Raw genomic sequence first — 24,829 nt, 5'->3', positions numbered from 1 at the left:
AAGGTCCTGCGGAATATGTTGTAGCTATATAAATAAAGATTATTATTATTATTATTATTTATTATGACACTTCTTATCTATAAGAGTCAGTGGTTTTCTCAGGTTATGGTGTTAAATGTTCACGCTTCATCACACATACATATGTGTCATCTGCACAGAAACTGTTTGAGAGTCTGTATTAAAATATTAATGAAATCTAAGTATTTAAGAAACTTGAGACGTGTTGTTTTTAAGTTGCCTACCAGTGTGTTATACGAGAATATTTAATGTGTTTCCATTTTGCTGTTACAGAGGACATTTGTGGATCACACATGTCTTGACACCTTGGGAATTGTAAGACGTACTCATACATCTGTCAAAGGGTGTGGAAATGGAACAGCTTGGGAACTGGCAAAACATCTTGGAATTAAAATGCAAATGAAAAGCGTTCTGGAGAGTGCTTTGCAACAGCTGGATGCAACCCGTGTTATGTTTTATCACTGCTCTGTCACATGTTAGAAATCTGCTGCTTATTCTACACATAAATATATTACTTTACAATATTCATCTGTGCAGAAACACCTAGCAATGCATGCAGGAGCCTCTCCGAGACACATCTAAAAGGTAGGAAAATAGAAGGGGAATCTACCTGATGGTTGATCACCTGTTTGTATATTAATCCAGAACCAAAGTCTTTAGATACTACTGGAATGAGATATGAAATCACATAGTCCAACTTGATCTCTATCCTGAATATGATGACTGATAACATGGCATGCTGTGATGGACAGTGGGCATCATATTAACACTGACTTGCATTAGAATGATGGTTTAGGAAGCCTATTGGCAAACTCCACATATTAGGGATAAGGATTTAATTACTGGGGTCCCAAAGGAGTTGTAAGTTAAACTAAGGGAAAATAAAAATGTACTTAAGAGGAAGTTAGAGAGTAGGCTGCAGAATAATGATATTTGGGCCGGGATGAAGGATATTGTGGGGTTTTAAGTTAAGCAAGATATTTGGGGTAGAAATGAAGTAATTATGTTTTTAGATATATATATATATATATATATATATATATTTTTTTTTTTCATATACAGGTATGTATATAACTATTTTATTATTTATGTTTAATATTGAGAGTATGGATGGTGCTTCTAGAGGGGGCTTTATAGAATGTAGTGGCAGTTCCATGCCTTCTTCTTATATAATAGTGAGGGGGTAATTGGAGAAACTGACAGTAGGTAAATTGGTAGAAACAGATGGAATTGTGCCGACAGTCATGAAGGCCTGCAGAGGGCAAATTTGTAGTGAATTTATTGATTTCTTTAATTGGAGTCCGAGGTCTCAGAATATACCAATGTTGTGGAAAACATCATGTGGGTTTTGGTACCTAGATTTAATACTGTACATTGGCCTATGCAAATGAGACGTTAATGCCTGAGGGCGACAGTCATGTCATGAAAGTGCTGAAAAAGGCTGGTATTGAGTGATATGCCAGCTATGGTTGGTCTCTGTTTAAGCCCCCCATATACACATATTGTATGTTGTGTTGACCAAAGCCGTCGTTCCCACTGTAATGTGTACAGATGATGATGATTTTGTTCTCCCAGGATATAAGCCACTTCCTGAGTAGAACATGCATGTGTATGACTACTTTTTTCAAATAAACCGAAAGTTGGGTTGGTATCTGGGAGGAAAGAGCATTGTAGTAAGAATTAAATTATTTGATTCTTCAAATTATTTGGTGAACATACTGCAGTTTGTTCATTGATAAATGTGTATTTCTGACACTTAGTTATGTAGCATTAGAGCAGCCCCCGAGAACAGTTCTGTCACTGTTTTAGTTTTTTCTGTACATTGTGGATTTCTAATACAGTACTGATTTGTGTTATCTGCAGAAGTTCTCAGATGATTTTGTTGTTTTGGCATCACTGAGGGGAGAGGTGATTTACATTATAGGATATTAGTGGATTTTTTCCTGGAATGGTGTCAAATTAATAGTTTAGTCCTCAATGTGGACAAAATAAATAATTACAGCATTTTCTATAAGACTATAAGATGTACCTAGAGTTTTGAGGAGGAATATAAGATTTTTTTTTTTACATCAGACCTCAGATCAGACCCCTATGCTTCATCAGACGTCATATCAGACCCCAATATCAGATCCCCGAACTCCCTCAGATGGTCTTAAACTTTTGATCAGGACTGTATACAGATATATATATATATATATATATATATATATATTTTTTTTTTATGAATATATATATATATATATATATATATATATATATTATACAACTGTCTTCCTTTTGCCCCCAACCTCCATCAGCCTCGGATCAGACCCCCATCAGACTCAGATCAGACCCGCATGCTTCATCAGACCTCAAGACAGACCCCAATATCAGAGCCCCAAGCTCCCTCAGCCTCAGATCAGACCCCAATCACCCTCAGATCAGACCCCTATCAGCTCCAGAACAGACCCTATCAGCCCCAAAACAGACCCCATCAGCCTCAGATTGGACCTCCATCAGACCTCAGATCAGACATAAATAAATAAACAAACACTGCTTGCTCCAGACGACGCTGCCAGTCAACCACTGCTCCCTGATCTTCTTTTAGCCGGTGCAGCACTGTGACCTGACATTGCATCAGGTCTGGCGCGTGCCTATCTGCACTATGTCCTGACACTGTTAGCTGTCAGGACACAATGCAGAGCGGGGCTCGGAAGAAGATCAGGGGAGGGTGAGTAGTGTGCAGCGTTTCCCTCAACGCACACTATTGCTAAATTGTTGCTTGCGGCTTGGGGAGTCTGTCACCTACTTTACACATATTAAACTGTTATCACCATAGGCATGCGCAGCCTATTGCATTAGGGTGTGCACTTGTGTATGTATATATATATATATATATATATATATAATATTATATACATACACACACAGGCCGGGCCTCACCCTAGTGTTACCTTGACTCTGTGCAGTGGCGACTCTAGGAACAATATATAGGGGGGGCACATAAGATATCATAGTCAAAAATGTTGGGGGCACTAATAATTTTCACCACTTAATTATACTACTGAAAAAAGCAAAATAAGTATATATAAAGAAGATTACAAAATAGGAGAGTATTGCGGTCTGCAGGGATACCTTTTTATTGTACTATCCTAATATTTAAAAGACAAGCTTTCAAGAGTTTTCCTTTCTTCCTCAGTATTGCTTCAGACCTGAGAAAGAGAGAAACACTTTCCAAAACTTTTCTTTAGCGTTTAAAGCAGTTTCAGCACTATAATAAAATAAATTACTTACAAAAGAAGCTATTCAGTCTTCTGCTGTGCTGTCCTCTGCTTGCTTCCGCGGATCTTCCCCTCCTTTCAGTCTCTCCTCAGTGCGCAGGTGCACTGCTATGGGAGATCTGTGGATGACACACTGTTATGGGGGATCTGTGGATGACACACTGTTATGGGGGATCTGTGGATGACACTGTTATGGGGGATCTGTGGATGACACTGTTATGGGGGATCTGTGGATGACACTGTTATGGGGGATCTGTGGATGACACTGTTATGGGGGATCTGTGGATGACACTGTTATGGGGGATCTGTGGATGACACTGTTATGGGGGCATCTGTGGATGACGCACTGTTATGGGCATTTGTAGATGACGCACTGTTATGGGCATTTGTAGATGACACTCCACTGTTATGGGCATCAGTGGATGACACTGTTATAGTGGTATCTGTGGATGACACTATTATAGGGGCATCTGTGGATGACACTGTTATGGGGGCATCTGTGGATGATGCACTGTTATGGGGGCATCTGTAGATGATGCACTGTTATTAACAGTGTGTCATCCACAGATCCCCCCCATAACAGTATCATCCACAGACCCCCCCCCATAACAGTGTCATCCACAGATATCCCCTTAACAGTCTATTAATGGGTTATCTGTGGATGGCACTGTTATAAGGGCATCTGTGTGGAATCTGACACAGATGCGGGGGGGATCTGTGGATGACACTGTTATGGGGGGCTAGGGGGGGATCTGTGAATGACACATATATAGCAGCATCTTGTGCTATATATGTGTCATCATCCACAGATCCACCCCCCCCATAACAATGTCCCTGACAGCGAGTGACCCACAACTTTTACCAAGTTGTACTACTATCTCTATTACTAACTTACTGGGACTCCAGCTAGTATTCACACTTTTTCTTTTTCACAGACACAATCACTGGGCGGGCAGGCTCTCAAACATTCAAACCAGGCCGGCGGCAACGTAATGTGACGTCACCCACTCCGTAACGCCGCACGCTCCTGCTCTTCCCACTTTATTAATGAAGCAAGCGGAGCAGGCGCATGACGTCGGAGTGAGTGACGTTACGTGACCTGCCGCTGGGCCACGGAGCACAGGAGCAGTCGTACTCGTCAGTCGAGCAGATGTGAGAATCTGAGGTGTCATTGAAGCTGTGCAGCCGGGGCTGGCAGCCAGGGCTCAAGAGGCTAGGCAGCTGCGGCAGGCGGCAGTGCAGGAGCACAGAGGTGTGATTAGGGTGTGCCCAGGCACACCCGGCACACCCCGTGCGCACGCCTATGGTTATCACTGTGCTGTAGGTGATATATATGATATATGCTAATGACTTGCAAGTCTCCAGTGGCGTTCACCACTGATGCAAGTTTCCATGCACTTCGGAGCCTGCTGTTGATCTCTCGTTTCACTGTAAGCCCAGTCCTTACTCTTCTCTCTGAAATCCTGCGCCAGCTCACTTCACTGCTGGGCCCAGGCATGCACCTTACATTGCCCACTTTGGACAGCTGCATCAAAACTGAATCATGAACTGATTGTTCATGCCTAGGCCAGGAAATGAAGCTAGGCTGTCTTACAGTGAAACATGGGAGGAAAGATCATGTATCATTTAAACTTTATATTTGATGATGACAATTTAATATGTGCAAAGTATCCACAGACTCCATTTAATGAATAAATATTTACCTGTCTAATAAGACTCATACTGTAAATAATTGTGTGTGCGTGTAGATAAAAAGTTGGAATGGAAGGTGCAGTACATGCAGATAAAGTTTTCAAAAAGGGGATGAGCATACTGTATTTCCTCCAGAAACTCATTTTATTTGAAAAGCGAGGAAAAATGCTGGAAATTGTTGATCAGACAGTTATGTCTGGCACCATATTTTTTGCATTCGCAGTCTGGGGGGGGGGGGGGGGGGATTGGAAGACTGTTAGGGTAGGTGGTATGAATAGATTAAGTTGAAAGCAAGTATGGCAGTGGGGTGTTTATTAGAGAGTTTTGAACATGTTCTTGAGCAAAGGATTCTTAGAAGTTTTGGGCGTAGCCATCACTGTTCCCCATACAGTGAAAGAGATATGGCATATTTTCTATTGTAAATCTGCTCCAATTATTCTACTTGGTTAATTTGTTGTTTATTGGTATAATGCTCTATAATTAACAACTCCAAATATGTTGCTGTGGTTGTGAGCTGTAATTGTCATTTAAAGGGGTGGCTAAATTGGCCATTTTTTCATATTCTTTATTGTGAAAGGATCACGTATTGTGATGATAAATAACTTCTGAATCCCCCAGTGCTCATTTGTCAACTCTTCTGAAAGTCATTCTGAAATTGGTATTTGGACATTTTATTTAACTTTATAGAATAGTTTTATTTCTGACCAGTTCCTATTCCCTCTTAGGGAATATGGGAATCCTAGAGTGGGTTCCTACCTCAGGCCCCCAGCCAGAATGGAGAGCCACTCTACAGCAGCACCTTCTGTTCTAATGGCCTCTAAGCATCCATGTACTACTGTCAAAATATTTATACTACTCTGATAAACAGTCTAATTTATTTATGTAATCAAGTTAGGATCTATAATGGAGGAGATTCCATTAAAAAGCTAACAAGAGATCCTGATTTGTCCTAAGTTGATGACAAAAGGAAGACAGTTGTATTATATATATATATATATATATATATATATATATATATTTATAGTACAGACCATAAGTTTGGACAAACCTTCTCATTCAAAGAGTTTTCTTTATTTTCATGACTATGAAACTTGTAGATTCACACTGAAGGCATCAAAACTATGAATTAACACATGTGGAATTATATACATAACAAAAAAGTGTGAAGCAACTGAAAATATGTCATATTGTAGGTTCTTCAAAGTAGCCACCTTTTGCTTTGATTGCTGTTTTGCACACTCTTGGCATTCTCTTGATGAGCTTCAAGAGGTAGTCACCTGAAATGGTTTTCACTTCACAGGTGTGCCCTGTCAGGTTTAATAAGTGGTATTTCTTGCCTTATAAATGGGGTTGGGACCATCAGTTGCGTTGTGGAGAAGTCAGGTGGATACACAGCTGATAGTCCTACAGAATAGACTGTTAAAATGTGTATTATGGCAAGAAAAAAGCAGCTAAGTAAACAAAAACAAGTGGCCATCATTACTTTAAGAAATGAAGGTCAGTGCAGTCACAAAAACCATCAAGCGCTACAAAGAAACTGGCTCACATGAGGACCGCCCCAGGAAAGGAAGACCAAGAGTCACCTCTGCTGCGGAGGATAAGTTCATCCGAGTCACCAGCCTCAGAAATCGCAGGTTAACAGCAGCTCAGATTAGAGACCAGGTCAATGCCACACAGAGTTCTAGCAGCAGACACATCTCTAGAACAACTGTTAAGAGGAGACTGTGTGAATCAGGCCTTCATGGTAGAATATCTGCTAGGAAACCACTGCTAAGGACAGGCAACAAGCAGAAGAGACTTGTTTGGGCTAAAAAAACACAAGGAATGGACATTAGACCAGTGGAAATCTGTGCTTTAGTCTGATGAGTCCAAATTTGAGATCTTTTGTTTCAACCACCGTGTCATTGTGCGACGCAGAAAAGGTGAACGGATGGACTCTACATGCCTGGTAGGGATGAGCGAACCCGAACTGTATAGTTCGGGTTCGTACCGAATTTTGGGGTGTCCGTGACACGGACCCGAACATTTTCGTAAAAGTCCGGGTTCGGTGTTCGGCGCTTTCTTGGCGCTTTTTTAAAGGCTGCAAAGCAGCCAATCAACAAGCGTCATACTACTTGCCCCAAGAGGCCATCACAGCCATGCCTACTATTGTCATGGCTGTGATTGGCCAGTGCAGCATGTGACCCAGCCTCTATTTAAGCTGGAGTCACGTAGTGCCGCACGTCACTCTGCTCTGATCAGTGTAGGGAGAGGATGCAGCTGCTGCTGTTAGGGTGAGATTAGGCACTAGACAGGGATTTACTCAGCAAAAACACTTAATGAAGTGATCAATCTACAGCTGTGAATCATTCATCTTCTGCTATTCAATTGCTCACTGTTTTTAGGCTGCCCAGAGCGTTTTTCGATCACTTTTTTCTGGGGTTATCGGCGGCCATTTAGTGTCTTGTGGTGCGCCAGCACAAGCTGCCACCAAGTCCATTTAACCATCAATAGTGTTTTTGTTTTTTTTTGCTATATACTACTGTGGCGAAACCAACCTCGCCACGGGGTTTTGGAGGGGGCTGTTTGAAGGCCTCTTGCCTCAGGATTATGGCCCATGCTAACTTTTGAACCCCTGAACCTATTCAAGTGAATTTTGGATAGGTTTGTCCCCCAAGTTATACTGTTTAAATTGATGTAAGTTATATGTATGGACAATGTAACCTCACAAAGTTGTAACAATTTATAATAAGTGTAACTTGTCAGCTTGGGAGGAATATGCTGGGTGTGGTTCTATTGTCCCATTGTCCCATTGTGTGTGTAAATGGTTATGTCTGTCCTGTTGTCTCCACATGTGTATTGGTGAACTCCCTTTGTCCTGAGAGATAATTGGAATGCCTTCGGTTGTCTCTGGGACAGAGAGGAGGAAACCATGATGCATTGTGGGGATGTGTTGTATCTGTTCTGTATTTGCAAAACTGTAATAAAAACCAGGCTGGGTGTGCCAGCACATCAGACCACTGCTGACCCTCAAGACGGAGCCTTGTCTCGTTATTGGGGGGGATTCCCTGTATGCTGTTGGAGACTGATTGCCAGGAGTGTAAGCTGACTGTACGCTTTTCCTGTTCGTCTGCTGACAGCTATTTGCGAGGTTCCAGTTTGGAGTGCTATCTTGTATCCAGTTCGGGAGGTTGGTGTTCTGCAGTAGCTGTGCCTGTCTCTCGGAAAGGGGCATATCGCCTAAACGGATTTTAACCCCTTGTCTGCTGAAACGGTCCGTTACAACTACATCAGGGGCTTGGCTGTGCTTGCTATTTTATTGAGGGGTGAAATACAATTGCCAAAATAGCAGTACCCTAAATCTGGTGTTTCAGCTGTGGCTAGCCAATTGTAATACTATCTGCTGTCTGGCAAAGGATATATTTTTGTTCTGGGTTGAAAAACAATTCCCAACTTAGCAATTCCCTAAATCAGTGGTTTCTGATGTATCAGGCCAAGTTTAAATCGATCCATAAAAGGGTATATTAAATTGAAGGTGCTGATAGGGTCATCCTCAATAACTTCACACGCTACTGTGCATTTCCAAGTCTAATTCTGTCCGTAAACGTATACCTGTCATCCAGCGCCTAAATAATAGGCCTAAAATTTATATTCAGCTAAATCTGTGTTTATTGCTGTGGCTGGTCAATTCATTTAGTGTCTGCCAAAGCACAGTTTTTGTTCTGGGTTGAAATACAATTCCCAACTTAGCAATTCCCTAAATCAGTGGTTTCTGCTGTATCAGGCCAAGTTTAAATCTATCCATAAAAGGGTATATTAGATTGAAGGTGCGGATAGGGTCATCCTCAATAACTTCACACGCTACCGTACATTTCCAAGTCTAATTCTGTCCGTAAACGTATACCTGTCATCCAGGGCCTAAATACTAGGCCTACAATTTATATTCAGCTAAATCTGTCGTTACTGCTGTGCCTTTATTAGTGTAATACGGTACCTAAATAGATAGCCAGATAGTGTTAGGTGTCTGTAATAAAAGGCCTGAATTTGAATTCAATACATTGGGCCAAATAATGTTTTTCTTATTGTGGTGAACGGTAACAATGAGGAAAACATCTAGTAAGGGACGCGGACATGGTCGTGGTGGTGTTAGTGGACCCTCTGGTGCTGGGAGAGGACGTGGCCGTTCTGCCACAGCCACACGTCCTAGTGAACCAACTACCTCAGGTCCCAGTAGCCGCCATAATTTACAGTGATATTTGGAGGACCCAATGCCGTTCTAAGGATGGTAAGGCCTGAGCAGGTACAGGCATTAGTCAATTGGGTGTCCGACAGTGGATCCAGCACGTTCACATTATCTCCCACCCAGTCTTCTGCAGAAAGCGCACAGATGGCGCCTGAAAACCAAGCCCATCAGTCTGTCACATCACCCCCATGCATATCAGGGAAACTGTCTGAGCCTCAAGTTATGCAGCAGTCTCTTATGCTGTTTGAAGACTCTGCTGGCAGGGTTTCCCATGGGCATCCACCTAGCCCTTCCCCAGCGGTGGAAGACATAGAATGCACTGACGCACAACCACTTATGTTTCCTGATGATGAGGACATAGGAATACCACCTCAGCACGTCTCTGATGATGACGAAACACAGGTGCCAACTGCTGCGTCTTTCTGCAGTGTGCAGACAGAACAGGAGGTCAGGGAGGAAGACTGGGTGGAAGACGATGCAGGGGACGATGAGGTCCTAGACCCCACATGGAATGAAGGTCGTGCCACTGACTTTCACAGTTCGGAAGAAGAGGCAGTGGTGAGACCGAGCCAACAGCGTAGCAAAAGAGGGAGCAGTGGGCAAAAGCAGAACACCCGCCGCCAAGAGACTCTGCCTGCTACTGACCGCCGACTTTCTGGGTCCGAGCACGCGAAAGGCAGCTTCAAGGAGCTCCCTGGCATGGCACTTATTTAAACAATGTGCTAACGACAAGACCCGAGTGGTTTGCACGCTGTGCCATCAGAGCCTGAAGCGAGGCATTAACGTTCTGAACCTTAGCACAACCTGCATGACCAGGCACCTGCATGCAAAGCATGAACTGCAGTGGAGTAAACACCTTCAAAACAGGGAACTCACTAAGGCTCCCTCTGCTACCTCTTCTGATGCTGCCGCCTCGGCCTCTTCTGCTGCTGCCGCCTCGGCCTCTTCCTCTGCCTCTGGAGGAACGTTGGCACCTGCCGCCCAGCAAACAGTGGATGTACCACCAACACCTCCACCTCCGTCACCAAGCAGATCAACCATGTCACACGGCAGCGTTCAGCTCTCCATCTCACAAACATTTGAGAGAAAGCGTAAATTCCCGCCTAGCCACCCTCGATCCCTGGCCATGAATGCCAGCATTTCTAAACTACTGGCCTATGAAATGCTGTCATTCAGGCTGGTGGACACAGACAGCTTCAAACAGCTCATGTCGCTTGCTGTCCCACAGTATGTTGTTCCCAGCCGCCACTACTTTTCCAAGAGAGCCGTGCCTTCCCTGCACAACCAAGTATCTGATAAAATCAAGTGTTCACTGCGCACCGCCATCTGTGGCAAGGTCCACCTAACCACAGATACGTGGACCAGTAAGCACGACCAGGGACGCTATATCTCCCTAACTGCACACTGGGTAAATGTAGTGGCAGCTAGGCCCCAGGCGGAGAGCTGTTTGGCGCACGTCCTTCTGCCGCCAAGGATCGCAGGGCAACATTCTTTGCCTCCTGTTGCCTCCTCCTCCTACTCGGCTTCCTCCTCCTCTTCTTCCACCTGCTCATCCAGTCAGCCACACACCTTCACCACCAACTTCAGCACAGCCTGGGGTAAATGTCAGCAGGCCATTCTGAAACTCATATGTTTGGGGGACAGTCCCCACACCGCACAGGAGGCGGGGTATAGAACAACAGACCGACGAGTGGTTGCTGCCGGTGAGCCTCAAGCCCGGCCTGGTGGTGTGCGATAATGGGCGAAATCTCGTTGCAGCTCTGGGACTAGCCGGTTTGACGCACATCCCTTGCCTGGCGCATGTGCTGAATTTGGTGGGGCAGAAGTTCATTCACAACTACCCCGACATGTCAGAGCTGCTGCATAAAGTGCGGGCCGTCTGTTCGCACTTCTGGCGTTCACATCCTGCCGCTGCTCGTCTGTCTGCCCTACAGCGTAACTTCGGCCTTCCCGCTCACCACTTCATATGCGACGTGCCCACCAGGTGGAACTCCACCTTGCACATGCTGGACAGACTGTGCGAGCAGCAGCAGGCCATAGTGGAGTTTCAGCTGCAGCACGCACGGGTCAGTCGCACTGCGGAACAGCACCACTTCACCACCAATGACTGGGCCTCCATGCGAGACCTGTGTGCCCTGTTGTGCTGTTTCGAGTACTCCACCAACATGGCCAGTAGCGATGACGCCGTTATCAGCGTTACAATACCACTTCTATGTCTCCTTGAGAAAACACTTAGGGCGATGATGGAAGAGGAGGTGGCCCAGGAGGAGGAGGAGGAGGAAGAGGGGTCCTTTTTAGCACTTTCAGGCCAGTCTCTTCGAAGTGACTCAGAGGGAGGTTTTTTGCAACAGCAGAGGCCAGGTACAAATGTGGCCAGCCAGGGCCCACTACTGGAGGACGAAGAGGACGAGGATGAGGAGGAGGAGGATGAGGATGAAGCATGTTCACAGCGGGGTGGACCCAACGCAGTTCGGGCCCATCACTGGTGCGTGGCTGGGGGGAAGCGCAGGACGATGACGATACGCCTCCCACAGAGAACAGCTTGTCCTTACCTCTGGGCAGCCTGGCACACATGAGCAACTACATGCTGCAGTGCCTGCGCAATGACAGCAGAGTTGCCCACATTTTAACGTGTGCGGACTACTGGGTTTCCACCCTGCTGGATCCCCGGTACAAAGACAATGTGCCCACCTTACTTCCTGCACTGGAGCATGATAGGAAGATGTGCGCGTACAAGCGCACATTGGTAGACGCGCTACTGAGAGCATTCCCAAATGTCACAGGGGAACAAGTGGAAGCCCAAGGCGAAGGCAGAGGAGGAGCAAGAGGTCGCCAACGCAGCTGTGTCACGGCCAGCTCCTCTGAGGGCAGGGTTAGCATGGCAGAGATGTAAAAACGTTTTGTCAACACGCCACAGCTAACTGCACCACCACCTGATACGGAACGTGTTAGCAGGAGGCAACATTTCACTAACATGGTGGAACAGTACGTGTGCACACCCCTCCACGTACTGAACTTCTGGGTCTCCAAATTGTCCACGTGGCCAGAACTAGCCTTATATGCCTTGGAGGTGCTGGCCTGCCCGGCGGCCAGCATTTTGTTTGAACGTGTATTCAGCACGGCAGGGGGCGTCATTACAGACAAACGCAGCCGCCTGTCTACAGCCAATGTGGACAAGCTGACGTTCATAAAAATGAACCAGGCATGGATCCCACAGGACCTGTCCATCCCTTGTGCAGATTAAACATTTATAACTATCTCCCCTTAACCATATATTATTGTACTCCAGGGCACTTCCTCATTCAATCCTATTTTTATTTTCATTTTACCATTATATTGCGGGGCAACCCAGAGTTGAATGAACCTCTCCTCTGTCTGGGTGCCGGGGCCTAAAAATATCTGACAGTGGCCTGTTCCAGTGTTGGGTGACATGAAGCATTATTCTCTGCTATGACATGAAGCGGAATCTCTGCTATGACATGAAGCGGAATCTCTGCTATGACATGAAGCGAAATCTCTGCTATGGGACCCTTCTCCTCTGTCTGGGTGCCGGGGCCTAAATATCTGACAATGGACTGTTCCAGTTTTGGTTGACGTGAAGCCTGATTCTCTGCTATGACATGAAGCCTGATTCTCTGCTATGTCATGAAGCCTGAATCTCTGCTATGGGACCTCTCTCCTCTGTCTGGGTGCCTGGGCCTAAATATCTGACAATGGCCTGTTCCAGTGGTGGGTGACGTGAAAATGATTCTCTGCTATGACATGAAGCCTGATTCTCTGCTATGACATGAAGCCTGATTCTTTGCTATGACATGAAGCCTGAATCTCTGCTATGGGACCTCTCTCCTCTGTCTGGGTGCCGGGGCCTAAATATCTGACAATGGCCTGTTCCAGTGGTGGGTGACGTGAAGCCTGATTCTCTGCTATGACATGAAGCCTGATTCTCTGCTATGACATGAAGCCTGATTCTCTGCTATGACATGAAGCCCGAATCTCTGCTATGGGACCTCTCTCCTCTGTCTGGGTGCCGGGGCCTAAATATCTGACAACGGACTTTTCCAGTTTTGGGTGACATGAAGCCTGATTCTCTGCTATGACATGAAGCCTGATTCTTTGCTGACATGAAGCCTGAATCTCTGCTATGGGACCTCTCTCCTCTGTCTGGGTGCCGGGGCCTAAATATCTGAAAATGGACTGTTCCAGTTTTGGGTGACGTGAAGCCTGATTCTCTGCTATGACATGAAGCCTGAATCTCTGCTATGGGACCTCTCTCCTCTGTCTGGGTGCCGGGGCCTAAATATCTGACAATAGACTGTTCCAGTTTTGGGTGACGTGAAAATGATTCTCTGCTATGACATGAAGCCTGAATCTCTGCTATGGGACCTCTCTCCTCTGTCTGGCTGCCGGGGCCTAAATATCTGACAATGGACTGTTCCAGTTTTGGGTGACGTGAAGCCTGATTCTCTGCTATGTCATGAAGCCTGAATCTCTGCTATGGGACCTCTCTCCTCTGTCTGGGTGCCGGGGCCTAAATATCTGACAATGGCCTGTTCCAGTGGTGGGTGACGTGAAGCCTGATTCTCTGCTATGACATGAAGCCTAATTCTCTGCAATGGGACCTCTCTCCTCTGTCTGGGTGCCGGGGTCTAAATATCTGACAGTGGCCTGTTCCAGTGGTGGGTGACATGAAGCCTGATTCTCTGCTATGGGACCTCTCTCCAATTGATATTGGTTAATTTTTATTTATTTTATTTTTATTCATTTACCTATGCACATTTGTTTGCAGGGGATTTAACTACATTTTGCTGCTTTTTGCAGCCCTCTAGCCCTTTCCTGGGCTATTTTACAGCCTTTTTAGTGCTGAAAAGTTTGGGTCCCCATTGACTTCAATGGGGTTCGGGTTCGGGACGAAGTTCGGGTCGGGTTCGGATCCCGAACCCGAACATTTCCGGGCAGTTCGGCCGAACTTCTCGAACCCGAACATCCAGGTGTTCGCTCAACTCTACATGCCTGGTTCCCACCGTGAAGCATGGAGGAGGAGGTGTGATGGTGTGGGGGTGCTTTGCTGGTGACACTGTTGGGGATTTATTCAGAATTGAAGGCATACTGAACCAGCATGGCTACCACAGCATCTTGCAGAGGCATGCTATTCCATCCGGTTTGCGTTTAGTTGGACCATCATTTATTTTCAATAGGATAATGACCCCAAACACACCTCCAGGCTGTGTAAGGGCTATTTGACCATGAAGGAGAGTGATGGGGTGCTGTGCCAGATGACCTGGCCTCCACAGTCACCGGACCTGAACCCAATCGCGATGGTTTGGGGTGAGCTGGACCGCAGAGTGAAGGCAAAAGGGCCAACAAGTGCTAAGCCTCTCTGGGAACTCCTTCAAGACTGTTGGAAGACCATTTCAGGTGACTACCTCTTGAAGCTCATCAATAGAGTGCCAAGAGTGTGCAAAGCAGTAATCAAATCAAAAGGTGGCTACTTTGAAGAACCTAGAATATGACATATTTTCAGTTGTTTCACACTTTTTTATGTATATAATTCCACTTGTGTTAATTCATAGTTTTAATGCCTTCAGTGTGAATCTACAATTTTCATAGTCATGAAAATAAAGAAAACTCTTTGAATGAGAAGGTGTGTCCAAACTTTTGGTCTGTACTGTATATATATATATATCAATAAGACCACTTGTAAAAATGACAAAAAAAATCATATTTAGCATGGCTGGATCTTAACAAGGTTCCAAGTAGAGCTTCATCAAGAAGAAATGGGAGTGAGACTAAACATGTTTTGAGCATTCAATTTAATTTAATGAAAACAACGAATAAACTGAAACAGGCTGTTTTTCAGCTGATCAAAAGTTTAGGACCACACACCAAAAAAAAAACTAAACAGAAATCCAAACTCCAAACATGAACTCAATAATGAGTAGCTCCGCTGTTATAGTTTATCACTTCAAAAATTTGTTTCGGCATGCTTGATGCAAGCGTTTTCATGAGGTGAGTGGGAACAGTTCTCCAAGTGGTGAAGACGGCCGCACGAAGGCCATCTACTGTCTGGAACTGGTGTCCATTTTTGTAAACTTCCCTTGCCATCCATCCCCAAAGGTTCTCAATTGGATTTAGATCAGGGGAACATGCAGGATGGGCCAAAAGAGTGCTGGTTCTCCTGGAAGAAGTCCCTTGTCTTGCGGGCATTGTGTACTGTAGCGTTGTCCTGTTGAAAAACCCAGTTGTTACCACACAGACGAGGGCCCTCAGTCATGAGGAATGCTCTCTGCAACATCTGGACATAGCCAGTGGCCGTTTTACGCCCCTGCACTTTCTGAAGCTCAATTGTTCCACTGTAGGAAAAAGCACCCCAGACCATTATGGCGATCCCTCCACTGTGGCGCGTAGAAAACATCACAGGTGGGATCTTCTTGTCATGCCAGTAACGTTAGAAAACATCAGGACCATCAAGGTTAAATTTTTTCTCATCAGAGAATAATGCTTTATTCCACCTTTGAATGTCCCATGTTTAGTGCTCTCTTGCAAAGTCCAAACGAGCAGTTCTGTGGCGTTCAAGGAGACAAGGTCTTTGAAGACGTTTTTTGTTTTTGAAGACCTTCAGTCTCAATATGCCGCCTGATGGTTATGGGGCTGCAGTCAGCACCAGAAAGGGCCTTAATTTGGGTTGGGGATTATCCAGTGTCTTGACAGACAGCCAATTGGATCCTCCGGCTCAGTGCTGATTAAGTTTTTTTGGTCTTCCACTTGACTTTTTTGTTCCATAACCCTCAGGATCATTTAAGAAGTTCCAAATGACTGTCTTACTGCGTCCCACCTCAGCAGCAATGGCGTGCTGTGAGAGACCCTGTTTATGCAGTTCAACAACCCGACCACGTTCAAAAAGGGAGAGTTTTTTTGCCTTCGCCATTACAATGTGTGACTACAAAAACAGAACCTGAAAACTACAGTACAGGCCGGTAAGTTTAACATCTGTTGTGGGTAAACTGCTTGAAGGTTTTCTGAGAGATGCTATCTTAGAGCATCTCAACGGAAATAAGCAAATAGCGCCATATCAGCATGGCTTCGTGAGGGATCGGTCATGCCAAACTAATTTAATCTGTTTTTATGAGAAGGTAAGTTCGAGACTTGACAGCGGCGAATCAATGGATGTTGTATATCTGGACTTCTCCAAAGCAATTGACACTGTACCACATAAAAGGTTAGTATATAAAATGAGAATGCTCGGACTGGGAGAAAACGTCTGTATGTGGGTAAGTAACTGGCTCAATGATAGAAAACAGAGGGTGGTTATTAACGGTACACACTCAGATTGGGTCACTGTCACTAGTGGGGTACCTCAGGGGTCAGTATTGGGCCCTATTCTCTTCAATATATTTATTAATGATCTTGTAGAAGGCTTGCATAGTAAGGTATACATTTTCGCAGATGACACTAAACTGTGTAAAGTAATTAACACTGAAGAGGACAGTATACTCCTACAGAGGGATCTGGATAGATTGGAGGCTTGAGCAGATAAGTGGCAGATAAGGTTCAACACTGACAAATGTAAAGTTATGCACATGGGAAGGAATAATGCAAGTCATCCGTACATACTAAATGGTAAAACACTCGTTAACACTGACATGGAAAAGGATCTAGGAATTTTAATAAACAGCAAACTAAGCTGCAAAAACCAGTGTCAGGCAGCTGCTGCCAAGGCCAATAAGATAATGGGTTGTATCAAAAGGGGCATAGATGCCTGTGATAAGAACATAGTCCTACCACTTTACAAATCGCTAGTCAGACCATACATGGAGTACTGTGTACAGTTCTGGGCTCCTGCAAACAACAGACATAGCAGAACTGGAGAGTGTCCAGAGGAGGGCAACTAAAGTAATAACTGGAATGGGACAACTACAGTACCCTGAAAGATTATCAAAATGAGGGTTTATTCACTTTAGAAAAAAGACGATTGAGGGGAGATCTAATTAATATGTATAAATATATCAGGGGTTAGTATAGACATATATCCCATCATCTATTTATCCCCAGGACTGTGACTGTGACGAGGGGACATCCTCTGCGTCTGGAGGAAAGAAGGTTTGTACACAAACATAGAAAAGGATTCTTTACAGTAATAGCAGTGAGACTATGTAACTCTGTGCCTGAGGAGATGGTTATGGTGAGTACAATAAAGGAATTCAATAGGAGCCTGGATGTATTTTTGGAGCGTAATAATATTACAGGCTATAGCTACTAGAGAGGGGTTGTTGATCAAGGGAGTTAGTCTGATTGAAGTCGGGAAGGAATTTTTTATTCCCCTAAAGTGGGGGAAATTGGCTTCTACCTCACTGTGTTTTTTTTTTCCTCTGGATCAACTTGCAGGATAACAGACCGAACTGGATGGACAAATGTCTTTTTTCGGCCTTATGTACTATGTTACTATGTTACCTGACAGAAAATGACAATTAATCCACATCTTTGCACAGATTTGGCCTTTTAAAGGCATGTGGTCCTAAAATTTGGATCAGCTGAAAAACAGCCTGTTTCAGTTTAATCGTTATTTTCAATTAATTAAATGCTCAAAAAATGTTTTGTCTCACTCTCATTTCTTCTTGTGGCATGTTGAAACTCTACTTGGAACCTTGTTAAGATCCAACAATGTAAAATATGATTTTTTGCCATTTTTCAAGTGGTCTTAAACTTTTGATCAGGACTGTATATATTTATATATACAGTACAGACTAAAAGTTTGGACACACCTTCTCATTCAAGAGTTTTCTTTATTTTCATGACTATGAAAATTGTAGATTCACACTGAAAGCATAAAAACTATGAATTAACACATGTGGAATTATATACATAACAAAAAAGTGTGAAACAACTGAAAATATGTCATATTCTAAGTTCTTCAAAGTAGGCACCTTGTGCTTTGATTACTGCTTTGCACACTCTTGGCATTCTCTTAAGGAGCTTCAAGAGGTAGTCACCTGAAATAATCTTCCGACAGTCTTGAAGGAGTTCCCAGAGATGCTTAGCACTTGTTGGCCCTTTTGCCTTCACTCTGCGGTCCAGCTCACTCCAAACCATCTCGATTGGGTTCAGGTCCAGTGACTGTGGAGGCCAGGTCATCTGGCGCAGCACCCCATCACTCTCCTTCATGGTCAAATAGCCCTTACACAGCCTGGAGGTGTGTTTGGGGTCATTGTCCTGTTGAAAAATAAATGATGGAAACACTAAACGCAAACCGGATGGAATAGCATGCCGCTGCAAGATGCTGTGGTAGCCATGCTGGTTCAGTATGCCTTCAATTTTGAATAAATCCCCAACCGTGTCACCAGCAAAGCACCCCCATACCATCACACCTCCTCCTCCATGCTTCACGGTGGGAACCAGGCATGTAGAGTCCATCCGTTCACCTTTTCTGCGTCGCACAAAGACACGGTGGTTGGAACCAAAGATCTCAAATTTGAACTCATCAGACCAAAGCACAGATTTCCACTGGTCTAATGTCCATTCCTTGTGTTCTTTAGCCCAAACAAGTCTCTTCTGCTTGTTGCCTGTCCTTGGCAGTAGTTTCCTAGCAGATATTCTACCATGGAGGCCTGATTCACACAGTCTCGTCTTAACAGTTGTTCTAGAGATGTGTCTGCTGCTAGAACTCTGTGTGGCATTGACCTGGTCTCTAATCTGAGCTGCTGTTAACCTGCGATTTCTGAGGCTGGTGACTCAGATGAACTTATCCTCCGCAGCAGAGGTGACTCTTGGTCTTCCTTTCCTAGGGCAGTCCACATGTAAGCCAGTTTCTTTGTAGAACTTGATGGTTTTTGTGACTGGACTTGGGGACACTTTCAAAGTTTTCCCAATTTTTTGGACTCACTGACCTTCATTTCTTAAAGTAATGATGGCCACTCGTTTTTCTTTACTTAGCTGCTTTTTTCTTGCCATAATACAAATGCTAACAGTCTATTCAATGGGACTATCAGCTGTGTATCCAACTGACTTCTCCACAACACAACTGATGGTCCCAACCCCATTTATAAGGCAAGAAATCCCACTTATTAAACCTGACAGGGCACACCTGTGAAGTGAAAAACATTTCAGATGACTACCTCTTGAAGCTCATCAAGAGAATGCCAAGAGAGAGACTTTGAAGAACCTAAAATATGACATATTTTCAGTTGTTTCACACTTTTTTGTTATGTATTTAATTCCATGTATGTTAATTCATAGTTTTGATGCCTTCAGTGTGAATCTACAATTTTCATAATCATGAAAATAAAGAAAACTCTTTGAATGAGAAGGTGTGTCCAAACTTTTGGTCTGTACTATATATATATATATATATATATATATATATATAAAATTATATTTATTAATTAATAATATTTCAGTGCAATAAAAAAAATTAAAAAAATAAATATATATATATATATATATATATATACTGTATGACAATATACAATTGGTTGCAATTAAAAAATAATCAATGATATGCATTCAAGAAGACAAAATAATCTATAGTGTATAGCTATAATCAGTAATCAAACTGGTATCTTGGTAATAACTGACACAAAAGAAAATTTGAGATTGACACTTGATTTCTCACAGCAAACAGATTTTCCTATCTTAAAGTAAAGTTAGGCTTTCACCATGTTATATAATATATATCTATTCAATTAGACCATCGATTAGAACTACAATCAGTTCTCTGGAGTAGGGATGAGCGAACTCGAACTGTATAGTTCGGGTTCGTACCGAATTTTGGGGTGTCCGTGACACGGACCCGAACCCGGACATTTTCGTAAAAGTCCGGGTTCGGGTTCGGTGTTCGTCGCTTTCTTGGCGCTTTTGTGACGCTTTCTTGGCGCTTTTTGAAAGGCTGCAAAGCAGCCAATCAACAAGCGTCATACTACTTGCCCCAAGAGGCCGTCACAGCCATGCCTACTATTGGCATGGCTGTGATTGGCCAGAGCACCATGTGACCCAGCCTCTATTTAAGCTGGAGTCACATAGCGCCGCCCGTCACTCTGCTCTGATTAGCGTAGGGAGAGGTTGCGGATGCGACAGTAGGGCGAGATTAGGCAGATTAACTCCTCCAAAGGACTTCACTTGATTAATCGATCGATCTGCAGCTGTGCATCATTGAGCTGCTGAAATTCAAATGCTCACTCACTGTTTTTAGGCTGCTCAGTCACTTTTTTCTGGGGTGATCGGCGGCCATTTTGTGTCTTGTGCGGTGCTGCGACCAAGTGCATCCAAGCTGCGACCAAGTGCATTTAACCCTCAATGGTGTGGTTGTTTTTTGGCTAAAGCCTACATCAGGGTGAAGCTGTCACACCAAGTGCATTTAACCAGCAATAGTCTGTTCATTTTTTGGCCATATACTAAATCAGGGGCAAGCTGCGCCTGTCACCAAATGCATTTAACCCTCAATGGTGTGGTTGTTTTTTGGCTAAAGCCTACATCAGGGTGAAGCTGTCACACCAAGTGCATTTAACCAGCAATAGTCTGTTTATTTTTTGGCCATATACTACATCAGGGGCAAGCTGCGCCCGTCACCAAGTGCATTTAACCCTCAGTAGTGTGGTTCGTCAAGCTGTGACACCAAGTGCATTTAACCAGCAATAGTCTGTTCATTTTTTGGCCATATACTACATCAGGGGCAAGCTGCGCCCGTCACCAAGTGCATTTAACCCTCAGTAGTGTGGTTGGTCAAGCTATCACACCAAGTGCATTTAACCAGCAATAGTCTGTTCATTTTTTGGCCATATACTAAATCAGGGGCAAGCTGCGCCCGTCACCAAGTGCATTTAACCAGCAATAGTCTGTTCATTTTTTGTCCATATACTACATCAGGGGCAAGCTGCGCCCGTCACCAAGTGCATTTAACCCTCAGTAGTGTGGTTGGTCAAGCTATCACACCAAGTGCATTTAACCAGCAATAGTCTGTTCATTTTTTGGCCATATACTAAATCAGGGGCAAGCTGTCCCCACCAAGTGCATTTAACCAGCAATAGTCTGTTCATTTTTTGGCCATATACTACATCAGGGGCAAGCTGCGCCCGTCACCAAGTGCATTTAACCCTCAGTAGTGTGGTTGGTCAAGCTGTGCACACCAAGTGCATTTAACCAGCAATAGTCTGTTCATTTTTGGCCATATACTACATCAGGGGCAAGCTGCGCCCGTCACCAAGTGCATTTAACCCTCAGTAGTGTGGTTGGTCAAGCTATCACACCAAGTGCATTTAACCAGCAATAGTCTGTTCATTTTTTGGCCATATACTAAATCAGGGGCAAGCTGCGCCCGTCACCAAGTGCATTTAACCAGCAATAGTCTGTTCATTTTTTGTCCATATACTACATCAGGGGCAAGCTGCGCCCGTCACCAAGTGCATTTAACCCTCAGTAGTGTGGTTGGTCAAGCTATCACACCAAGTGCATTTAACCAGCAATAGTCTGTTCATTTTTTGGCCATATACTAAATCAGGGGCAAGCTGCGCCCGTCACCAAGTGCATTTAACCAGCAATAGTCTGTTCATTTTTTGGCCATATACTACATCAGGGGCAAGCTGCGCCCGTCACCAAGTGCATTTAACCCTCAGTAGTGTGGTTGGTCAAGCTATCACACCAAGTGCATTTAACCAGCAATAGTCTGTTCATTTTTTGGCCATATACTACATCAGGGGCAAGCTGCGCCCGTCACCAAGTGCATTTAACCCTCAGTAGTGTGGTTGGTCAAGCTATCACACCAAGTGCATTTAACCAGCAATAGTCTGTTCATTTTTTGGCCATATACTAAATCAGGGGCAAGCTGCGCCCGTCACCAAGTGCATTTAACCAGCAATAGTCTGTTCATTTTTTGGCCATATACTACATCAGGGGCAAGCTGCGCCCGTCACCAAGTGCATTTAACCCTCAGTAGTGTGGTTCGTCAAGCTGTGACACCAAGTGCATTTAACCAGCAATAGTCTGTTCATTTTTTGGCCATATACTACATCAGGGGCAAGCTGCGCCCGTCACTAAGTGCATTTAACCAGCAATAGTGTGGTTATTTTTTGGCCATATCCCAGTCTAATTCTGTCACTAAATCCATACCGGTCACCCAGCGCCTAAATACTAGGCCTCAAATTTATATCCCGCTAAATCTCTCGTTACCGCTGTCCTGTTGTGGCTGGGAAAGTTATTTAGTGTCCGTCAAAGCACATTTTTTGTTCTGGGTTGAAGTACAATTCCCAATTTAGCAATTTCATAATTTAGTGGTTCCTGCTATATCAGAGCTATTTGAAATCTATCCCTAAAAGGGTATATAATATTCAAGGTGCACATAGGGTCATTCAGAATAACTTCACACACACGCTACTGTGCATTTCCAAGTCTAATTCTGTCACTAAATCCATACCGGTCACCCAGCGCCTAAATACTAGGCCTCAAATTTATATCCCGCTAAATCTCTCGTTACCGCTGTCCTGTTGTGGCTGGGAAAGTTATTTAGTGTCCGTCAAAGCACATTTTTTGTTCTGGGTTGAAATACAATTCCCAATTTAGCAATTTCATAATTTAGTGGTTTCTGCTATATCAGAGCTATTTGAAATCTATCCCTAAAAGGGTATATAATATTCAAGGTGCACATAGGGTCATTCAGAATAACTTCACACACACGCTACTGTGCATTTCCAAGTCTAATTCTGTCACTAAATCCATACCGGTCACCCAGCGCCTAAATACTAGGCCTCAAATTTTTATCCCGCTAAATCTCTCGTTACCGCTGTCCTGTTGTGGCTGGGAAAGTTATTTAGTGTCCGTCAAAGCACATTTTTTGTTCTGGGTTGAAATACAATTCCCAATTTAGCAATTTCATAATTTAGTGGTTTCTGCTATATCAGAGCTATTTGAAATCTATCCCTAAAAGGGTATATAATATTCAAGGTGCACATAGGGTCATTCAGAATAACTTCACACACACGCTACTGTGCATTTCCAAGTCTAATTCTGTTAGTAAATCCATACCGGTCACCCAGCGCCTAAATACTAGGCCTCAAATTTATATCCCGCTGAATTTGAATACAATACATTGGGCCAAATAATATTTTTGTTGTTGTGGTGAACCATAACAATGAGAAAAACATCTAGTAAGGGACGCGGACGTGGACATGGTTGTGGTGGTGTTAGTGGACCCTCTGGTGCTGGGAGAGGACGTGGCCGTTCTGCCACATCCACACGTCCTAGTGTACCAACTACCTCAGGTCCCAGTAGCCGCCAGAATTTACAGCGATATATGGTGGGGCCCAATGCCGTTCTAAGGATGGTAAGGCCTGAGCAGGTACAGGCATTAGTCAATTGGGTGGCCGACAGTGGATCCAGCACGTTCACATTATCTCCCACCCAGTCTTCTGCAGAAAGCGCACAGATGGCGCCTGAAAACCAACCCCATCAGTCTGTCACATCACCCCCATGCATACCAGGGAAACTGTCTCAGCCTCAAGTTATGCAGCAGTCTCTTATGCTGTTTGAAGACTCCGCTGGCAGGGTTTCCCAAGGGCATCCACCTAGCCCTTCCCCAGCGGTGAAAGATATAGAATGCACTGACGCACAACCACTTATGTTTCCTGATGATGAGGACATGGGAATACCACCTCAGCATGTCTCTGATGATGACGAAACACAGGTGCCAACTGCTGCGTCTTTCTGCAGTGTGCAGACTGAACAGGAGGTCAGGGATCAAGACTGGGTGGAAGACGATGCAGGGGATGATGAGGTCCTAGACCCCACATGGAATGAAGGTCGTGCCACTGACTTTCACAGTTCGGAGGAATAGGCAGTGGTGAGACCGAGCCAACAGCGTAGCAAAAAAAGGAGCAGTGGGCAAAAGCAGAACACCCGCCGCCAAGAGACTCCGCCTGCTACTGCCCACCGCCATCTCGGACCGAGCACCCCAAAGGCAGCTTCAAGGAGTTCCCTGGCATGGCACTTCTTCAAACAATGTGCTGACGACAAGACCCGAGTGGTTTGCACGCTGTGCCATCAGAGCCTTAAGCGAGGCATTAACGTTCTGAACCTGAGCACAACCTGCATGACCAGGCACCTGCATGCAAAGCATGAACTGCAGTGGAGTAAACACCTTAAAACCAAGGAAGTCACTCAGGCTCCCCCTGCTACCTCTTCTGCTGCTGCCGCCTCGGCCTCTTCTGCTGCTGCCGCCTCGGCCTCTTCCTCCGCCTCTGGAGGAACGTTGGCACCTGCCGCCCAGCAAACAGGGGATGTACCACCAACACCACCACCACCACCTCCGTCACCAAGCGTCTCAACCATGTCACACGGCAGCGTTCAGCTCTCCATCTCACAAACATTTGAGAGAAAGCGTAAATTCCCACCTAGCCACCCTCGATCCCTGGCCCTGAATGCCAGCATTTCTAAACTACTGGCCTATGAAATGCTGTCATTTAGGCTGGTGGACACAGACAGCGTCAAACAGCTCATGTCGCTTGCTGTCCCACAGTATGTTGTTCCCAGCCGCCACTACTTCTCCAAGAGAGCCGTGCCTTCCCTGCACAACCAAGTATCCGATAAAATCAAGTGTGCACTGCGCAACGCCATCTGTGGCAAGGTCCACCTAACCACAGATACGTGGACCAGTAAG

The 24,829-nt window shown here is 44.7% G+C and overlaps 1 protein-coding gene across 1 annotated transcript in view; it reads left to right on the top strand.

Moving 5' to 3' along the window:
* The first annotated feature begins 484 nt into the window (after nucleotides 1–484).
* Nucleotides 485–24,829, top strand: part of CMKLR1 (chemerin chemokine-like receptor 1) — a 356,209-nt gene continuing 331,864 nt past the window's right edge. Inside the window, exon 1 of the mRNA XM_044275813.1 lies at nucleotides 485–603. The gene's annotated coding sequence lies outside the window, so the exon portion shown is untranslated. The remainder of the gene's footprint in view (nucleotides 604–24,829) is intronic.

This window comes from Bufo gargarizans, chromosome 1 (assembly GCF_014858855.1).
Source record: "Bufo gargarizans isolate SCDJY-AF-19 chromosome 1, ASM1485885v1, whole genome shotgun sequence".
NCBI lineage: Eukaryota > Metazoa > Chordata > Amphibia > Anura > Bufonidae > Bufo > Bufo gargarizans.
The sequence above is the reverse complement of the archived record's forward strand: the minus strand, read 5'-3'. Positions and strand labels throughout refer to the sequence as shown.